The sequence below is a fragment of the Opisthocomus hoazin genome, chromosome 6 (genome assembly GCF_030867145.1).
Source record: "Opisthocomus hoazin isolate bOpiHoa1 chromosome 6, bOpiHoa1.hap1, whole genome shotgun sequence".
NCBI lineage: Eukaryota > Metazoa > Chordata > Aves > Opisthocomiformes > Opisthocomidae > Opisthocomus > Opisthocomus hoazin.
The window spans coordinates 26,410,660-26,431,858 of record NC_134419.1 but is presented as its reverse complement, the minus strand read 5'-3'; the positions used below and the strand labels follow the sequence as shown (position 1 = coordinate 26,431,858).

The 21,199-nt window shown below is 41.2% G+C and overlaps 1 protein-coding gene and 1 long non-coding RNA gene across 5 annotated transcripts in view; one reads left to right on the top strand and one right to left on the bottom strand.

Annotated features, from left to right (window-relative positions):
• Positions 1-567: 567 nt before the first annotated feature.
• Positions 568-18,130, bottom strand: LOC142361570 (uncharacterized). Of its 3 annotated transcripts, none has more exons than XR_012764184.1 (2): positions 17,927-18,130; positions 568-6,823 (listed from the first exon to the last, which is right to left on the bottom strand). It is a non-coding gene; the product is annotated as an uncharacterized LOC142361570 (long non-coding RNA). The 3 variants fall into 3 exon arrangements; XR_012764185.1 differs by having other exon boundaries at positions 568-1,173; XR_012764186.1 differs by lacking the exon at positions 17,927-18,130 and having other exon boundaries at positions 568-1,173; positions 6,582-7,280.
• Positions 18,131-18,144: 14 nt separating this feature from the next.
• Positions 18,145-21,199, top strand: part of NEK7 (NIMA related kinase 7) — an 83,607-nt gene continuing 80,552 nt past the window's right edge. Inside the window, exon 1 of one of the 2 annotated variants that reach the window (XM_075422312.1) lies at positions 18,145-18,350. The gene's annotated coding sequence lies outside the window, so the exon portion shown is untranslated. Of the gene's footprint in view, positions 18,351-18,832; positions 18,907-21,199 lie in introns of those variants that run through there. The other variant, XM_075422314.1, reaches the window with a different exon arrangement.

Below are 21,199 nucleotides of genomic sequence, written 5' to 3'. Positions count from 1 at the left end.
AATGGAGTGAAATGTAGTGCTGTTCAGATTCAGTAAGAAGATATGACTTGTGTACCACCTATCTCCTGCATAAATCCTCAAAAAGTGATAAACTGAGATGTCAGATACAGTTACACTTTTCTATAAACTTTCATGTAAGATTTAATCACCATATTTTGTGCTCATGTACTGTGTGGAAATCTGTAGGCTATTTTATCTGTTGACTTGATCTAGAGGCATAATATAAACAAGTTACTTTATTTTTTTAAAAGCCTTACTGGTAGTGTTACAGTTTGCTTCACATTTCTTAACTCTTCTACATGCCTGTAAGAAAAATAAAAATACTCTTTGATTTAACAATGACATATTAGCAGCCAAAGCATGTGAAAAAAATTCTGGTGTTTTGCAAAAATAATTCTCCTGAAAGTTACTCCGTGCTTATGCTGTCGTCAGTGCTAGGAAACGATACTTTCTTCTTTGTCTATGCAAATTCTACAGTGAGGTTTTATTTTCTGTCTTCTGTACATTTTGCACTCACTTTCATATATCTGTCATCAGAACATTAAAAAATCATAAAAAAGCCTGGTGTTATAAAAGTCCTGACAGCACATTTTCAGCTTGCTTTATTATTTTCTTGTTCAATTCACAATCAATGTTTGGAAACATCAAAGTTTGTAGAATAAGGTTCTTTTTTTACCTAGACCCTTTATTTAGCATTTTTCTAACAACTGTTTGATAGCAACCTCCCTTCCCCCTCCACCTCCCACTGCAAACCCAAACGAGATGTCAAGTTCCTTCTTAGAGTCTGCAAAGAAGAACAAACAATTGGGTTATTGTCTCCAAGGTTCCTCCCAACGGTACAAATTCTAGGTTTGGAAGGCACCTCCCAGGTCATCGCTCAGGCACTACAGCATGTAATGATGCTCCTGTAATGACTGAGCTCCACATTAACAGTAATCAGGCTTTTTGCCTTCTTGCTTCATTGGGAAGCTGTTGCAGGCCTTCATGTCTCTGGATCCTCAAAGCTGCTGCAGGCTGTCGTGTCTCCAGGTCTGCAAAGAAGCCACACAGTTGACTCTGCATCAGTCTTTCCTCTGGCTTACAGTCAGGACACGGCTGAAACGCGTATATGCAGTAGGTACAGTGCTTCTGAAAGTATCTGCACATAGATGTGTGCATAGATCAGTCTCTGTCCTAGAAAATGAGTGAGAAGCTTATTTAGAGGACAATTTGCATCAAGTACCTGATTTGGTAAGGATACAATGAAATTAAGAATTTAAACTCCTTTCTTGTCTTCCCTAACCTTGGGCTGCTCGGGCAACCCCATCCCAGTAATCAGGTGGGTAAAGAAGACATGAAGACTGCTCCTGCCTCTCCTGCCACTTCATACAGATTACCAGATGCAGCAACGTGTCCTCTGTATGGGTAATCCATTACTCTTTTCATTGGGAAAATGTACGGAAAGGAAACGAGTCCCTGAAAATCCTGTATTCGTGTGTGCAACCTTTTACTACTAGCAATGGCAGAATACAATGAGGACTTCCGTGACGGAGAGAAGCAACCCAGCATGGCCTTGGGTATGTTATCAGGGCTCACTTTCAACACCTGGACAAGATGCTTTTCAGGATGCTGCTCTCTAGCCCCATAAGTCTTTCTAATTTGATGTTATTTGATGTGAATTGTGTGTAAGTAATGTTAATTATGCAATAGGTTTTGAAGAATATGTTTTGATTCTACAGCGGAAATGTCAGTCCCATTAACAATCATTATTACCTGTCAGAAAGCAGAAGAAGCTTCGAATGAATGTTAATTTTTTTTCTTGTGTCAGTGCAGATGCATACCAATGTTTCACACACATTCTGTTTATTTATATCCTGATCACTAAACCAATCTTTCTCCAAGTTTTCTCTGCTTGGACTGAGTACAGAAAAGAAAGAACAAGGCTCTAACTTCAGGCCTTCTGTGAGTCAGTTTGTACTGAATGTGTTTTTGAAACAAAGGTTTCAGTTTTCAGAAAGCAGTTGATCTGCTGATGTGTTTCCAAACCTTGCTCCCAGTGGTCTCTGGAACTTATTAACACAGTGGCAAGGGTTCAAGAGGATTGGAGCGGGGCTTTGGAGGCAGCAGCCCAAACGGAAAAAAAAGTTTTGCTTTGTTATATAGGTTAAGCTAGCTGATTTAATAATTGCTTCTGACCATAGACCCTCTCAGTATTTTTTTATCTTTAGTATCACCCTCTCAATTCAGCAAAGTTTTTGTGAACTCCTCTGGACTCTGTCATATGTTGCGAGGAAACCCTACAACTATGAAGGGCCATTTTTATGGACTCTAAGGTGAGTGGTACGGGGTTCAAATAGACTGCTTTTCATTCCAGTTCTGTCACTGGCCTGCTAAACTAAACTGAGGAGTCTTTCCTCATTTCCTTGTCTCTTTTTCAAGCCGAAGACAAAAATTATGCTACTCTGATAAAATAATACTCATTCAGTAATGTCAGTGGCTTCTCTTTTAATCTGGTTCAATGTGAATGAAACTTCCTTGAAAAGGGATGACAAAGAATTTCTTGAAATATTCCACCTGAGACTGTATTAGCTTTGTAAAATGTTACTGGTTATAATCTCTGAATATACAGTCCCCATTGTGTCCTATCATTGCCTTAAATGTCTTTGCATTACATCACATTTTGTTGGGTCATTGTCATTCTGTAGCCAAGAAGCAGATGGATGTCCTTCTTCTCCTCAGATTTTTCCAAGAACAAAGTTCCAGCTCATACCAGAAGATCTGGTTATTCCTGAGGTTTAACACCTTCCATTCAACACCACTGAGGTTTATCCACTTCTTTTTAAGCAGGTGTAAAATTTCAACAGAATGAAAAGTTATAACATATGTTCTTCTGAGCAATATAAGCAGAAAACAGGAGTTTGCATGAAAAAGAAACCTAGAAGAGCATTAGAGAGGATACAGAAATATTTTCTGTATCCCAGTTCTATAAAACTGTGTTACTTTATTAAAGGCTTTGTACACTTTCCTTTTCACTGACAATCAGGATCTAGTGAGGATTATCAGATTTTCAGTCCAAAATCACGTCCTCCTTTCATTCTGTTCTTGCAGAAGACCTAAAGCTGAATATGAGGCTGGTTCTTCCACACTTCTAACGTTGCTATTGAACTACCTGTCGCAAAATGTAGTACTGGGAAACTGGGTGTCTTCTGTTCAGTTTATTAGTTAAATTAAAAATCCTATCTATATGTTTCCCTACATACTGCCTGTTTTCAGTAGGAATGAAGAGGTAGGCAGATTTTCATAATGCTGCCTGGCCACAGTTAGAAATGAATGATATGGAAATTAAAAGGTACCGAAAAGATTAAAACAGCAATGATACTAATTCCAAGTCATGTTTTTAGAATAAAAAACAGCCAAACAAGTACAATTATCTTCCTGAATTCATGACTACTTGTTCTTACTTGTGGGAAATATTGACAATGGGAAAGTCTTTTTCTGGGCAAATTAATGCACCTTGTTTGATTTATTTGGAGTTCTGTTCTTTGATGTTTGTTTAGTTAAAGATTAGTCCATATCTTTAAAGTCATAATTTAGTAACTTAATAGGCTACAATAATTATCTCTGGCGACCTGACTTTTGTGGAATATTGAATTGTGAGCCTTTAGGAAATCAGATGGAATAAGGAGGTAAAGAGCAATAACATCCTTTGAACACTGGTGTCATCAGTGAACAGCAGGGGATAGCGTACCTATATAGATTTCACTCAGCAGCTTGTGTGTAATTGAAATGATGTTTTACTAGGGAAAAAAAGGGCAAGTGAGCAGCAACAGGAGTAGGAAAATAATTGGTGGTTTGCTCTGATTTAACGTGAATTGGATATTCTGGAGCAAAGTTTCCATTCATATACATTTTTTGAATTTTTTTTAGGGAAAGCAGTCCAGGAAGCCTCCAAATTCAATTTCAGCTGTAGTGTCATGCCAGATCAAACAGTGGTTTGTGGAGGTATCTGGAACAAAAACTATAGATTCCATTTTTCACTCACAAAGGAAACCCCACCAGAGATTCCTGTCTTCCATTGCATAAGGCAGGATTAAAAGAACAAATCAGACAGATGGGGGAGACTGGTTAGACACAAGAAACATAAGGCACTAAGGATGGGTCTTGAATACATTTATCCATCAACAGGGGTGAAGTTTATAGAAAAAAGACTGGTACATTTCTAGATATTTAATTGGAATATTTAATGATAGTATATATGTTTGTATTTTTGCATGCATGTTCTAAAACTAGGTATTTGATTTTTAATAAGTTTGTATGTGTATGTTTATCTAATAACACTGCAGATGCATTATGCTACATTAAACTGATCATTAGTAAATAATAGGAGTCACTTAACTTGCAGGTTCAGCTTGCAGATAGTAAAATATCACCAAGTTTCATGCATCCAGTTTCAATGTTATCATTAAATTCCACCGTATCAGAATACCTAAATTGTGTATGAACTGTATGCTTGAACTACCTGTACCCGACCCACACTTGGTTATATTGTCCCCTTGCTGCACGTATTTGAATACATGGAAAATACACGGTATAATGTTCAATTTTAAAACAGGGCATGGGACTGCTTTCAGATCTTGTAGCAACTCTAATATGTCAGTGCTTAACAGAAGTGCTTGTATGAGTATTTTCTCCATGAACTCTGAAAATTTAGTATGTAACAGTATATAACCATATAATTGATTACATAGGAAGATACAAAAATAATATAAAAGTACACTCTAAAAGACCATAAGGCATGGATCTTAAGATACGTACAAATTTACAGATTGTGAGAATGAAATAGCTCACAAGAAGTCTTGAGCTAATCAGAGTATTTTTGAGTACACTAAGTATAAGATATTTACAGAAGAGCGATTAACACTGTTCCTGTGAGACTACACAGAAAAGGTGAAATTACTCCCACACATTTGCCTTGAGAGGCTCTAAAGTTTAGAGCAGACGAGGAGATATTATGAAGATTTCAGTGTTTAAGATGTGAAATGGAGAACAAAGATTTGTTTAAAAGTCTAAAAGACTTGTTTTCTAAACAATAAAGCACTGCCTTATGCAGTTGATGCTATGTTTTTTCAAGAGTCCAGAATTACATTAGCATAAGCATATTAATAATATTAATTAATACGCAAATATTTATAAGCATAAGCATTACAGTTCCATAAGCTTCAGATCTGAAAAATGACTGATGGAGATGTCTGCTAAATGTCAAGTAAACAGTGTTTGTTCCAGTGCTAGAATACTATTTCAGGTAGTTGCAGAAGAATAAGCAATTAAAACAGAAAGCACGATGTTAGGTGGAAATGCAGTCTTTGAAGGGAAATCCTGGTCATAGAGAAATGAATGAAAATTTCCGTTAGCTTTAATGAGCCAAGATTTCACTTTTGAAATTTAAAGTTTTGTTTTCAGTATTCCTTGACCTAATAGAAGACGTCTACCATATTTATTTATGATATACTAATTAAAATTATACACAGAATATTTTATATAAATATATATACAGATACATACACATGTGTGTATGACACACACACAAATATATATATAGACAAACACAGATGCATACATATAATGAACCAGAAACTTGTATTGTACTGGATGGTACATAAATCGTGCCCAAATTAAACACGCCAATAGTGTAGTCCCATATAAATCAGATCCTTGGTGCTAGGTATGGTTGTATGTACCCATACATCGGAGCTCCTCTGTGGACGCAGTCAGGTGTGTGTGCTCAATATTGTTCTCTTTAAAGTAAATCCAGATTTATAACAACAGAAATTCTGCAACAGAGGGATGTTCAGAATGCCACTAACCCTAAGAATGAAGTGCTTTTCGCTATGCTCATTCAAGAATGTAAGTATATTCACAAGAAAGGTCAAAACAAGGTTTACTGTTGAAGTAGAGTCTGTTGCTGCTTTTTAGTACCTCTTATCAAAAAGTTATGCACAGCAAAACTATGCAGCTTGCCTTTTGATGTTTTGTCTGATAAAAACTGTTGTGAACATATCTTTTGAAAGAGTTCATAAAAGAACGCTCTTACATTGGCCTTTTAATGAACTATTAATAATAAGACTCCACTGTTTTACAGTTCAATAATGCAGTTTTTCAGTGGACGGTGGACTAGGCTGCCAGCTATTACAGTGTATTCAGACAACCATCCTCCACCCAAAAGTTAGGTGAAGGGAATGAGAGAAATCTCTTAAAAGTTCTGATTTAATAGCATATGCACTGTGAAAAAAGATGAAAAAGTAGGCACAGAATGAAGATATGCAAATTCTAAGGCAGGCATAGCTATTAAACACGAATTATTTTTGGGGTTTTTTGAGTGCACATTCTGTGACAAATGAGAACCTGTTGACTGCAGGTGTTCCGTTGTTTCCTTAATGCCACTTCCTTGAATAATATCCTGCATTCCCTTAATCAGAATGACTGAGAAAAGGCAACTTTTTTGCTGGAGCTACTCTGTGGGCATGGTACAGCAGGATTAATTTGCATTTCACATAATAAAAGGAGTTATGATAGCTGCAGAAGTGAAAAGGGAAGCTTCTTGCCTGCCTGTGTGTCTCAGTGGGTGCACAGCACTCTCCTTCACGCTCTGCTTTATAACGACAGTCAAGTCAGCAGCCACAAGCACCAAATAAAAAACACGATTCTATTCTTCTGCAGGAAAAAAGGAGTCAGGCAGTTTCCCCATGCTGTAAGAACTGGAAGACTCCAGAAGAGAGAGCTGAATTCCATGCTCCAAGACTGCTGGTGACACAGAACTTTGCAAGAAGTTATGTAAGTTAGAGCTCTGCAACACAAAAGTTAGTATCAGGTAAATTGCAAATGAATCATTTGAAGTACTTACTTGCCTTTTCTAGCATGCTTGAATATTCCCAAATAAATAATGAGCTTTGGAAGGTATTCATCTCCCCAGGAGAGACAAAAGTTTCTGTAAACTTGACTTTAAGAAAGTATTGCTGCAGGCAAGGAAATCTACACAAGCAAACAAAGCCCAGGAGATAGGTTGCCTTCTGGCAGACTATTAGAAAACATTTTTTTAGCAACTTGCTACTTCCTTCAAAATAATAACAACTTTTATTTTTAAATGGAAATATTTTCTGTTTGAAGTAGTATTTTAAAAAGCCTTGGGATCAGAACACACCAGAGTAAGTCTTATCACTAGTCCTACTGGATGTGAATGCAGTATGGCTCAAATCTACAAGAACGTAACTAGCCATAACTTAGTTTTTACACTGTCTAAGCTTGAAAATTGGTCATCTTCCCCCCCCCCCCCCCCCCCCCCGAGATGAGGATAGATTCCATGAACTTTCAGCCCAACTTTGGTTCTGAAGGTCTGTGAGACTGCAGAGCTTTTCTGTGCTTCAGACCAGTCCATTCGATGGTCTTTTATTTAAGGCCTTGCAGTGGATATGCAAACAAGTCCTCCAAACTCTGTGGAAGACAAATGGTGCTTTATTGCAGCATTATTCTACAGTGTTAATCTGAAAAGACAACTGAATGCAACTTTTCTGCTACAAGAATCCAATTAGAATGGTACAACGCCTCTGTCTAATAAGAGCTCTAAATATGGAAGCCCCTATTTTATGAGTGGAACTACCTAATTCCACCATGCAGCTGCAAAGGGCTGTCTGTGGTGAAGCAAGACGTGTTCTGCTATACACGCTGTCCTGCTAGCTGACAGTCCACTGACAACTCGCAGCAGTCGGTGCGAATTTGTCCTTTTCAGATAATGAGAAGGAAGTTGTAGCTCTAGTTTCTTTAAAAGCTGCTAAAATAAGCGTGGAACAGTAATTTGAAATGTTGTATTCTGAACACTGTGACTTGTAAAATTTTTAAATTTTGTTATTCTAATAAACTGTCTAAATTTGTGAATTGGCCATCTGATCTTTAAAAACATGTTTTCCCCCACCATACAAAACCAATTATGCACTTGCCACTAAACAGCTACCTAGCTCCAACATTCAACAGGGTATAGTGAGGAATGTGCATTTGATGTGTAACATAGAAGATCTACAAGCTAAATTAAGATTTCCTCACGTAAATTAGAAAAATAGATTATGGTATGAAATCTAACAGTACCTATTCACAATCACATTAAGAAATTACTTGGCAGACTGTTAACTTCAGCCATTAAAATAATTATTCAACATGAGGGAAACATGTAATAACTATATTTAACACTGGTTTGTCAGAACCTTCTCATTTGTTCATTTCAATGACATGCCTTTAAGAATAATGTGATAGAGGAGAATCTTACCGTGGAATATAGCGACAGCTTTTAACCGGAGATTTCTGTTTTCTTTAGACGAATTACTGCAAATACTTTGCTATACCTTGTTAATTGTAGTGATTTACAAAGTCTTACACTTCGATCCTGTACTCTTGGGATAGTGAGTACAGCATCTTTAGGACTGAGTTCTACACATCTCCTTTTGTAAATCTATTCTGAAATTAGTTATATGGGGAAATCTTCAGAAATTCAATAGAAGTTTTTTGATGTGAAGTCCTGCAGTCTTGTTTTGAGGGAAGTTTCATTGTAGGGCCAAAGCAATGACAATGCTCAGCTACAGAGATTTAAGAACTGCGTCCTGCAGATTAGATATCCCTACAAAGTAACAGCAAAATAATGTGCTGCAGTTATAAAGAACATCCTAGACATGACACAAGCACCATGTATTTATTTTAGATGGAGCAAAGAACACAAACAAGTTTGCTAACAACTGGTATTCTAAAGTATTAAGTTTGCTATTCAGATGAAGTTTTCCCATCATGTCTCATTACTTCAGCCACCATTTATGCTTTTATGCCATTTTCTTTTTTTAGGAGATATTCTACCAAAAATAAATAATTAAACCACAGATGAACTGTCAAAAGGGAACATTTGTATTTTAACGCAACATTAACATTTTGGTAATTAACATGGCAGTTAATGCTTTTAGCAGATGTAACAACATTAGACTTGTAAATTTTAATTAAAGTTAATGGTTCACGATAGCTGTAGGGATCAGGCATCCTCTCTGGATACTGAAAACATGTCTAATGTGATTAGAAATACTAATTGAAGAAAAAAGGACTGCAATAGTAATGACTGTACTTCTTTATCCTACTAAATTATTACAAACCTGCAGCAACTTTAAAAATATATTTGCAGGAGGAAGCTTGAAGAGTCAAATGCTCCCCTTGAAGAAATTAAAAAGGGTCAAAAGAACATTGCAGACGTTTTCTGTGTGCTAGAAGAGGAGAATCATTAACTGAAAGCTACTGCTCTTTTCTTATCCTCCTGAGACCATATTCCCAAGAAATACTATAAAGTTATTTGGTTACATTTCACATCCCTTTTGGATTTAATTAGGAACTAATGTGTTAGTTTTAATTCCCTCAGAGGCTTTGAATTCCAATAGCAGGCAGAGAAACAGGACTGGCACTGGGAACTATGACTCAAGTGGACATTTCTCAGTTTTAGTGCAAGTTAAGAGATTGGTGGCGAGTTTTTTTCAGGGCTTGCTGATACACGAAACATTTTAATAAGCACAGGGAAAGGATTAGTTTTACTAAGGGTAATTACAAGCTGCTAGCCACCTATAAAATGCACTCCCATTTTATTGTAAAATGCCAACAATATTTATTTCACTTGTTCTGTGGATTTTTTTTCTCTAACGCTGGCTCCAAAGTCTGCTGAAGTCAGTAGAAAAAATCTGCAGTCCTTATTATAGCAAAATTACCGCTGAAAATCATGTTCTTTCTACTGGGAGTTACGGCTAATAAAGATTAAAGACTGGAAATTAACTTTGCTTTTTTTGACTGACAATAGTTATTTTTATGCTAAATGTAGTTATTCCCCACTAGTGCCGTTAGCTCTGTTTCTGTCAACACCCTTCCAACATCATCATAAATTATTATTCATTTGCATTATAGCACAGGCATAGGCTCCCTTCTACCAGGCAAAGTGCAAAGACATGGTGAGAGACAATTCTTGTTTGGAAGAGCTGCACTCTAACTAGTTGTGACATGGGCTAAGAGAAAGGAGGCTAGGAGAATGAATGCTGTTTTATCTTCATTTTATTTCCACCTGAAAGGCTGGAACAAGAGATTAGGAAATTTGGTCGAGCTTATATGGGAAGACTGCATAAAGCTATCTGAACAGAACTTCTTGAGTAACACTGGAGTGCAGAACATTTGTGAAGACATATTAATCTATGGGCAAAGAGCCTACGTGCAATGTATACACCTTTTTGTCTTGTATCGGGACTAAATGTCAGCTCTAAATGGTGTTTAAGTAATCATGAAGCTCAGGCTGCCTTTCTATAAAGGTGTACGTTTTGTTGAACTCGGGTATGACGATCTTAATTATGCATTTTTAATAGCTGTCCAATTGTACCACCTGGTAAGATGCAGTGCAGAACATCATCCATTTGAACATGCACCTCCGTGAGGTCTGTGGCTTCATGAACTTTCTTCTAAATTTTACTCGTGTTATTATATAAAAACAGTAAGTTGCTTCTATGGATTCCTCAGGGATTCAACACTGAGAGTAAATCAGTGTGGATGTCTGATCTACCCAAGGACTTAGGTGGGAGGAGGAAATAAAAGCTATAGTTAAGGTTTCAGCGAATTTTCTAGACACTACTTCTTCATTTCCTAGACACCACTGAAGCTAATGTGATTCTGCATATTGGATATTTATTTTATTTGACTTAAAAGGTAACAGCCGTCGATTTTCTTTAATAACTTACTGAATTTTTGTGTTGTAGTTTTACAGTAATAATGACTCAGGCCTAACATGGTTTCTGGCAGCTATGACTTACTGAAGGAAAGGACAAACTTTACTGACTTTTCTCTGGTTTTTTGGTTAAAATTCCCAGACACAACAGCTAAGGCCCAGGTCTTCAGCTGTGTAAATCAGCATGACTCCACTGAAGTCAGAGCAGCTATGCTGACTTATACTAGCTAAGAATCTGGACCTCAGTGACACCAAATATACAGTTTATAGGTTTTATTGGCAAGTACATGTTTATAGACTTGAATGCAGTTTCTAATCCTGTGTCATATCGTAAACACTACTGCCTTGGACAAACAGACATAACAATTATTTGGAAGCTGAAAGGCTTACCTGCTTCTGCAAGACTTTCTTTTATGTGAGTAAGATTCTGTTTTTCTGTGAAAGAACCTCATGTATGAATGGCTATTGCCAGATACAAGTTATATAATTTTTACAGTTGGAAAAATGAACTAGCAGACAGATTCTGGCGTTCAGAGCAGGGTAATCAATTAACTTACAAGGTGGAAAATTAAAAATATATAATGGGAATATTTCTCAGTCACTGATTAGAGGTTCACTGCCATAGCATTCATGAGGCCAAGAAATTTATGAGGTCCAAATGGATTGGACCTTTAGATAGATATAGAGGATGTCCTGGCCAAAAAAAAAAAAGATCTTTAGAAGAACAGTATCTTGATGCATAAGGGTTTATGATAAATATTTGTTAAATATGAACAACTGAGGTAAGATGTAATACAGACAAGTATGTCTGTTGCTGGGTTCTTGAACAGTCATTACTATCATGTGTAACTCGAGCACAGTACAAATATCTCTAAACTGCAATTGAATTTGCCAGCTGGGTAGTCCATTACCGAAGTTTCTAAAACGAGGGAGAGTAGCCCTGCCCTCAAGGAACATGGGGAATGCTAGGAATATGCCAGGACATACTGAAGGAAGACGTGGATGGGCCAGGGTGTTACCGAATCCAAAGCCCGCTCATCTAGCTGCAATGGAGCGGGTGGAATAGGCTGTCCAGTAATGACACACGCCTAGTGTCAACTACCCTGCACCGAACTTTGTTCTTCTTCCTCACTAGTGCCCAAGCTAGGTTGGGCTTATTGTGGTAACAGCAGTAAACATACAAATATTTTCTTCCTACAGGTAAACAAAAATACATGTATTATAAAAACACATGGAAATAACAGTGTGATAGAGCAAAGGAAAATTCTGGAAAAGAGAAACATACTTCAGAGTGATCGCGTACATAGCACAGAATTTTAGGAAAATGTATTGCACAGAGGACGTATTTTTAAAATCACAATTTTTAAGAACAATCTTCAGTCTTAAGAGGCTAGTTGTACCAACAGGCATTGCCTTGCCAACCAAGACATTCAGGTTTAGAAACAGATAGACTGCCAGCCATGGAAAAGTCACCTGGTCAGTGCGGTGGCAGAGGGGCGTACTGCCCGTGCTGCTGCCGTGGCAAGACTGCCTGCTAACGGATGGAGCAAAACTGGTGTCAGCTCCTCAGGCATGACCCTGCTGCAGCCAGGCCTTGCAGCGAGCGATGGTCACGCCTCGTGCGAGGCAGGGTAGCACCCGGGAAAACCCAGCAACCCCCGTCTGGCAGAGCCCTCTCCTGTGTGGGTCTTTGTTACAGAAACCACCGACCGCGCCGTGGTGCCACTCCCACGCCCCTTCTGCCAAATCCTGAACGCAGCTCCACAAATCACAAAAGTTCTAAGTCGTAATTATTAACTCTACAGTACCTCTTAGGCTTCCTGTCAGGCCTAGGTATGCTCACTACGCTCACCAGTGCCTACTGGTGAAATTCCTCTTTTAACTTTTGTTGTTTGAATCTCCTATACCTGTGCCTTATTTTGTGTTATTTCAGTGATCTTTGGCTGGATGAACGTCTTTTAGATTTTATTTTGGCAGTTTTCAATCTGGAAGTAGTATAATTTTCAGCTGACTCCCACTTTTGGTGTCCATACTCTGTTTTTCATAGATGGCAAAAGTTTCCAGCGCATGAAAAAAAATTACAGAGGAACTGGAAATGGTATATTCTATTAATAATGTTTTTGCGACCCTAAATGAAAGAATGACTAAAATATCTCTGCTTCAAAATACTGAATTCAAAACTTAGAACAATCAGCTTTTTAAATAATTATTGTTGGCCGTGTAAAATAGACACAGTTAGTTACTTGTTCACTGTCTGCATTGTGATAATTATTTCTTAGTGAAATTTTGCCATGGTTTTAGATTTCTTAAACACAATATTTCTCACACTTTTCTATGCAGCCGCACGTTCCTGCCCAGCAATACTGCTAAGGGTTCAGGGCTCTCTGGTGTCACTTGAAACTGAGCTGTCAGCCTCCAGGTTTAGAAGCCCTGTTTTAAATATACAATTCCATGGTCAATCTCCACAATGTTTAAAAACGTCAATATTTATATGAAAAAGAATACCTCCATTTTCATTAGAACACAGTTCATCCCTGTAAGACGGGGAACAAAATCACCTCTGGAAAACAGCATAAAGCAATCACATTCCTTGGCATTTGTTGTCTGAACACTAAAAAGATTTGAACCTGAAGGTCATACTCGTATTTTTTTCATTTATGGTTTAAATGGTTATTGATGGTCTTTTCTGTGAAATTTTTAACCCACTCATACTTCTCACCTGCATATTTCAAGCAGTCACCATATAGAAAAGTGCTTTCATCTGTTTCATTTAAAAAATCTACTTACTAATTTCACTTTATGCCACCCAATTCTTACATTAAGGGAGATACGGAATAATTATTCTTTTATCAATATTAATAAATAAATCAATAACAATCACAATTATCTTCTCTATGCCTTTCATAAGTTGACATATCCATCTTCTATCCCCCTTCAGTCCTCTCAGTCATCTTATGTGTAAGCCGAAGCTTTCCATGCATTTTTCCTCTTACAGACGTTTTTGCGCACCATTAATTTTTCTTTTCATCCCTCCCACACGTTTTCCAATTCTAGGGGTTTTTTTTTATTATTATCCTGCATCATTTGGTACCACTGGCAAACTTGGTTATCTTATTGTCTCATTTATTACTCAGTGTACATAAACCCAGCACACATCCCTATGAGATTCTAGTAGAAACCTCCCTCCACTGTGGAGATGGACTATATATTAGTACCTTTTTTCCTATCTGAAATCAGTTATTAGCTAAGTACAGGGCCTTTAATTTTATTGCAGGGCAGCTTAACTTCTGTAAGAAGCTTTATAGAAGATTTTGTGAAGCAGATTTTTTAAAATACAGGAATCTTATATCATCCAAGCTCACCCTTTCCACACACCTTGCCAAAAATAGGTTTGTGTGGTATAAAGGGACCCCCTGTAGAAATCTCTCATAATATCTGCCTAAGCAAACAAATAATTTTTCTAGCCTTATCTTTGTTGAATCCATCTATCTTAGTATCATGATAATTTATTGGCCCTGCAAAGTCTACAACAGCAGGCTTCCTGCTTCTGACGTGTTTGGAAGAGGTTATACAATAAAGTGTTCTACCGTTACCAACATTTTCCTTCCAACGCTTTTGGCTTGCCTTTTACAGTTTTACATTTAGCTTGCCAGAGGTTTTGCTATTTTCTGTTTTCCTCATCTGAACATAATTTTTTTTCAGGACTGCCTTTTTGCTTTCAATATTATGCTTTATTGCTACGTACAGTTCTGCTAGTCTTTCTGAGGTCCTCTTACTGGCTTTGACAGATGACAGATACTCACTCAGAAATTCTAATACAGGTCATTTCCCCCTTTAGCTATTCCTTTTAATTTACTTTTAACAAACTTCCTTGATTTTAGGTAGTCCTCTTTTCAACATTCACTGTTGCTATGGTAAATTTATTTGGCCTTTTCACTTCTACAAGGGTGTTGAATTTGCATATATTATGATCAAAATTCTGAAATGGGTCTTTGATACGGAAGTTCTGAAAAAGCTTTTGTTCCCTGCCTGGTCCACGTCAGGAGTTCTACAAGCTCCTCTGATGAATTGCTCCATGTACTGATTTATGTTGTGTAAAAGCTTAAGTTCTGTATAACGAACTACAATAATATTTATCCAGGCCAGATATAACTGATCTCTCTCTTTACTCCTGCCATCACAGCCTTTCTGATTTCCCCTACCATGTCACAGGCAGCTATCCTAGCCTTTTTACCGTTAATAACAAAGAACCAGGATAGAGGGAAACTCGAAGTCTGAATTTTCAGGCTTCAAGGACTTACAGCAGAGCAGTTGCTCCTTTTGATTAATTTCCTGTAGTTTATTGATTTGAAGAACCTAAAGAATTGTTAACCAGTGAGATGTTACGTTAGGCTCCTACCTCTGTGACCCCAAAGACATCTATTCCCATCCTCCACTCTCCTAGTGAGCGCTTCTGCCTGCAAGTTTTAAAATTTTGAAAGCTGTCTTTTTCCTGAGTCTGAAGTTTACTCTGTTAATGAACATCTCAAGAATCTACAAGTATGGAGGCCTGGATAATAGCGGAAAGCAAGTTAGGAATCATCTAGGGAGTAGGTCTAAACGTTGGAGTTCCTGCTTGACTTTTACATTGTTACCTAACAGTCTCTAGCTGCTTTTAAGTCCAGTAGCTCAGCCCTGGCAAAGGACACCGGTTTTTAGTTCAGTGATAATCCAAGCGTAACATTGCCATTCCACATAATATCCTTTGTTATCATTTGATATTTTCGATATCCTTGAACCCTGACCATAATTTTAGGTTACATATATTCACCTATTTCAATGACCAGAAAAAGACTGGTGGGGCTTTTTTTAAACTAATATTGATAAGTAAATAAATCTAAATAGCAAGGCCAGTGAAGTGCAGCGTTGATTGACAAACAGCGACATCCTCATTCCTTCTGCCTCTGGCCTGTTTGATTCCGGGTGTAGAGCAACCCTTCAGAAGTTGGTAAGACCTGGGGAACGAGCCATGTTCTCCCTCCCAGATCCTTAATTTCAGCATGTCTTTGTCTACTTTCTCTAATCCTTTGCTAGCTGGTTAGGCAGTATCCCCTCCAGCCTCCAAGAGAAGCATTTGCCAGAGATAAGCCTGCTCCTTAATCCCTAATGCTGCTGGATCTTCTGGAGCCTCTTCGGCCTTTCTGATCCCATCTGATGTAAAGTCTCCACTGCAGGGAATAATAGATGAATTTATCAAACTGAAAAAGTGCATTAAAAAGCGAAGGTAAACATAATTCTATAAATAAATATCTGTACAGCATAGGTCTCAAGACAATATTACATGGTATGTGGAAGATTTATCACTTTGCAAATTAAAAATTAATGGGCTTACTGTAGTTACATTTATATTAAAGGCTTTTTGCCTGGTCATGATGATGGACTAATTAACTGAAGCAACCTCTTCGCTTTTAGGTTTTCTGATTCTCAAGCACCAAAAAGGAAATGTAAGCAGCCATCCTCTAAGAAGGGTAAGGTTGGAATATGGGAAAGAGAAGATAGCGGAAATATCAGGCTAAAGTAGCCGTCGGATTCAGGCAACTAAACAGAGAAGTAAAAATATTATGGAAATGTACTGTGAAACAATAGCATGGAAAAAATCAAGGAAAAAGAAGGAAAGTAAGTACAGCGAGTATAAAAATAGGATGAAAGACAAGAAGGCCCAAACCAGTCAGATTAAGCAAAGGAAAACAGTGAGAAACCTACTGGACAAAAAGGCAAGTAAGCTCTGGGTTATTGTCTTCTAACACATGAATGTAGAGAAAGCTTTAAATGCTACCTAGGTCTCCCCTGGTGATTGTGAACGGCTCATTTTCCCTCTGAGAGAATACAGAAAAAGAGCAATAGCTGGTAGTTCTTGCCTTTAATTGAAAAAAAAAAAAAGATATCTAATAAGACTTGATTCTTTGTGGTCAGCTACACACCAAACATCAATGCCTCCTTTTCCTGTCAGAGGTTTTGCAAATACATGACTGGCTCGCACAACTAAATGTCTGGTTGAGACTAAATGGACTTTTGGAGATGGGAAACATCCAGTGGAATTGCTGATTGTAATTCTTTTGAGTAACTTCCTAACGCTATATGGCAGATCTATCAAGTTTTCACTCTCAGGTATGTGGGGAAATGTACAGTATCGCACTTCTTACAAGAAAACAATCCAGGGAATTCTTGTTCAAGAAACTGCTTTTGCTAGATAGCTTATCCACGAAAAAACCCCACACATCTCTTAATCATTATTCCAATTTATTATTTCAGACTGTACTATGGACTTCAAAGGGAAGATTATAGGGTATGTCTGATTCCACAGGCAGAGCGGTCACCTTGTCACTGTACTTGGCTAGCGACATCAAATAACCCAGTGCTACAATGAAGAGGAAATGTGCAGAATGCTCAATAAACATGTTAACATCACAGAAATGAGAACGAGCAAAAAAAAAAACTTCCTTGCAAACTTCGTTAGACTTTGTATCACTGAACACACCGCAGGTTTCTCAAAGCTTAAAACTTTGCCTCAGCAGCAGTGTAATTCTGCACAGAGGGAGGTGCACAGACTTCTCCCGGACAGACTGGCTCATTTCCTGTTCATTCTGCAAGAGACTTAAACCAAGCATGACTTTACCTGTTACAAGGAAGAAAAAAACAAAACCCAACCCTTATGAGAACTGAACTGAGACTTTGCTTTAGAAAAAATAGGTATTATTGAAGATAAGATTTAAATTACTGTTTGCTCACTGGAATGCCAGAGATCTCTCTTCTACAGCGGGTTTCCACACCAGAGGAAGGGGCCATTTCACCACAGTAACCCATAACCTTACCGGGGAAACCTGTTTTTCCTCATCCTGCAGTGGGCTGAACTTTCAGGAACCTGAAAACCAGCGGCGTTCCGGAACTCCGTGTTTTTTCATCTACCTAACACCAGCGCTGCTGCAGCAGTAGCAGCTGTCGGGGCAGGACCCACCGGGACGCTGCCCGCTTCTGCTCCTGCCGCTCTCCCTTCTCCAGGCACAGCAGTGGGGGGTCCGAGCCGCTGGCACCCCCCGTCAGCGCCCGCTGCCCCGCGGGCCGAGCGTCTCAACGAACCGCGCGCCGCCGGCCACCCCGCGCCCTCCGCAGTCCCGGCCCCGCGCTGCTCACCGCGCCGCACCGCGACCAGCCGCGGCTCGCCAGGGGCCCGGGCCCCGGCGCTGCTCTCCCCGTGACGGCCCCACCGCGCCCGACAGCACGGACGCGCAGCAGACGAGCGGCCCCCGCCTCACAACGTTTACCGGTCCCGGGGGAGCGCGGCCGCCGCGAGCCCCTCGCCTCCGGCCGGGAGGGAGCAGCGGGGCGAGGCGGGGCCCGGCGGCCGCCCCGCCCCCCTCCTCGGGGATGCCGGGATGTTTACGGGCCCGGCAGGAGCGGCAGGGGGCGGAGAGGAGGTCGGGGCCGCTGCGGGTGCCCGAGCCGCCCGCCAGGAGCCCCGCTAGGCGCCCGCGGCCCGGCCCGCCGGAGAAGCCGGGGAGGAGAGGAGGCCAGTTCCGGGCCCCCGCGGCGGGAGCAGGCGCAGCCAGGCTTCCCGGTGAGCGGGGCGGCAGCGGGGCCGCCGGCCGGGCGGGCGGCGCGGGGCCGGGCCGGGGTCGGGGTGCCGGCGGCCGCGCCCGCTCGCCTGGAGGCGCTCCCCGCGCGGGCGGCTGCCGGGGGTCCCGCCTCCTCCCATTGGTCGCTGGGGCTCTCGCTCGCAGTGCCATTGGGCGCGACAGCTGTCGCTCCGCCCGGCGCAGGGGGCGGGAGCCGCGTGGGTCTGGCAGCGAGAAACTTTCTGCGCCGCGCCGCAGGGGGCGGGGGGCCGGGGCGGCCAGCGCTGCTCGGTGCCCGCGGTCTCAGCGGCAGGGCGGGCCACTGGCGTGGCGGCTGGGGAGCGGCTGCCTCAGTGGCGTGCGGCCGGTGGTCGAGTAACGGACGGGCGGGCGGCTGGGGAACCCCGCCCGGCGTCGGCCCGGCCGCCTCAGCGCGCCCCAGGCTGCCTGCGGCCTGGCCGCCGCGCCGCTCCCCCCCGTGCCTCTGCCTGTGGCTGGGCTCTGCGGGAGAATTCCGCAAGCGGAGCTTCTGTCCGTGACGTTTTCCGTCGTTTCCAGGTGGTTTCTTCCAGGCCGCCCAGCCCTCCCCTCACCTGGGAGGTCGGTGCCGGGCTGCGGTCGGGGTCCCGGCGGAGGGGAAGACTGCCCCGTCCGGAGAGTTTCACGCAGCGCCGAGTGACAGCCGCGTCGTCCCTGGGAGCCACGGCCCTGCGGGGGCGAGCGGGGAGAGCCCCGGCCCCGGCGGGACCCGCTGCCCCTGCCCCGCTCCGGCCCGCCTGGGCGGCCGCTCCCGGCTGAGGGACGGAGGAGGCCTGGCCGTGAGGGCCGCTCGCGGGCGGCTGCGGGGTTTGCCTGCCCTCGCTGCTCGGCCGCGCTCCCCGGTGCTGGCAGCGGCTGTACGAGCCTGCGAGCAGCCGAGGCCTAGCGGGAAGTGCTGGAAGTGAGGCATCCTCCAGCTGGTGGGGTACCCCCCCCATGCTTCTCTGTTTCGAGAAACTAACTAGTATAACCTGATCTCGGTTATACTAGTGCGGCCCTGAATTCCATTTCGTGTCCCTGCAAACTGTGCCTGCTTGGCTTTAGGAGTCAAGCTCAGAACACTGAGTGGACGGTGTGTTCTTTTGCTCTGCACTTGGTGAGGAGCATTGCTTCTTGAATGTTGAAACTACTTAGGCTGTTAAAAAGATGGTGAAGTGTGTGTGCGTTGAATCACATATATTTGATTCCTGATACTGGAAAAAATGTTTCTTAAATTTTTTGGTTTCTTGCACCAACTGAATTGTAAACTTTTCTTTTGTCACCGTGGAGGCGACAGCACCGTTATCTCAGATTGCGATGGCAGCATCACTTCTCAGGAAGGGTCAGACATGCGTAGCGATTCTGCTGACTGTACTTGAGATGCAGAAATTACAGTGAATGATATGTTAGTCTGTAAGGTTGACGCGTTGAATGATTAGATGCCCAAGTGGATATTTGCAGCTTCCACATTGGGAAGAATGAACTTTAAAAGTATTTTGCTTTCAAGGCTATCTAGGAGACAGTTCAGTGTTGCAGTGCTGTAGAAATGTCTGTATTTGAAATTTGGGATATGAGCTGTCTTGAGAGGGATAAAATGCAGCAGAAAACAGCCAGGGCTATGAAAAACTTCGGCAGAGGAAGGAAAACTGTTTTGTGTTGTGGAAAAAGGGAAACTTACCAGCCATGTCGAACAGCTTTCAAGTAAGAACTTAAAGCCCTCCACGTTTGTTTGTTTTCTTTCCTTTTTGATACTGGAAGAAAGAATATATTAAGAACACTTGTTTTTTAATTTCAAAATGTGAAGATACTATATTCATAAATATCTAATGTTTGGGTAGATGAATTCTCAAATCACACTGAAGAGATTTTTCACTTTAAGGGTAGAGATACTGCCTTTATCATAGATGTCTTGTATTCAACATACCAATTAGTAAAGAAATAGTTTGAGAGCAAATCAAGGAATTTTAACCAGCTAAAAATCGTTTTTTTTGAATGACTTAATCACAGTGTTGTCCGGGGTCTAAAAGAATTAGGCAAGCAGAATCTAATCCCCATCACAGAAATTTGTTTCCAAAGAAGAAAAAAATCTTAACATTTTAGAGTTCATCTTGAAGGCCTGAGAGCACATGAGAAACTCAAAAACAGAGTACGAGAAGTCAATTGCTCATTTTACTGTGACCTGTGGTATCTTCTCAATTGTAAGACAGAGCCGTATAGCCCACCCATACCATTCTTTTTTGTGCAACAAAGTCAAGCTCAGTTGCACAAAACATAGCCGGGCTGGTTTATTTGTCCACAGAGACAATTTGGTGAGGCAATTTGTTCATGCATGAAGAAAACCCCCGTGTTCAATAAACTTAGTACAATATCCTGCATTTACACTAGCCCTACATTCAGTCGTATCGCCATTGATACCTTGTTGCCTTCAGAAGTTTGACACCGCTCCAAACAGCTGTGCTGAATGGATGAGTTCATGTTACCTTGAAAATTCTCAAACTGCAATAACTTCTTTACTTCCAGGAGAATTTTTTTGATTATTTGAGGCTTATCACAGAATCACAGAATGTTTGGGGTTGAAAGGGACCTCTGTGGGTCATCTAGTCCAACCCCCCGGCCGAAGCAGGGTCACCTACAGCAGGCTGCACAGGACCTTGTCCAGGTGGGTCTTGAATGTTTTCAGAGAAGGAGACTCCACAACCTCCCTGGGCAGCCTGTTCCAGGGCTCCATCACCCTCAGAGGGAAGAAGTTCTTCCTCATGTTCAGATGGAATAAAAAAAAAAATAAATCCATCCTGATTCCCAAGGAGTAGTGCTTAGGAATGATGTGGAAGGA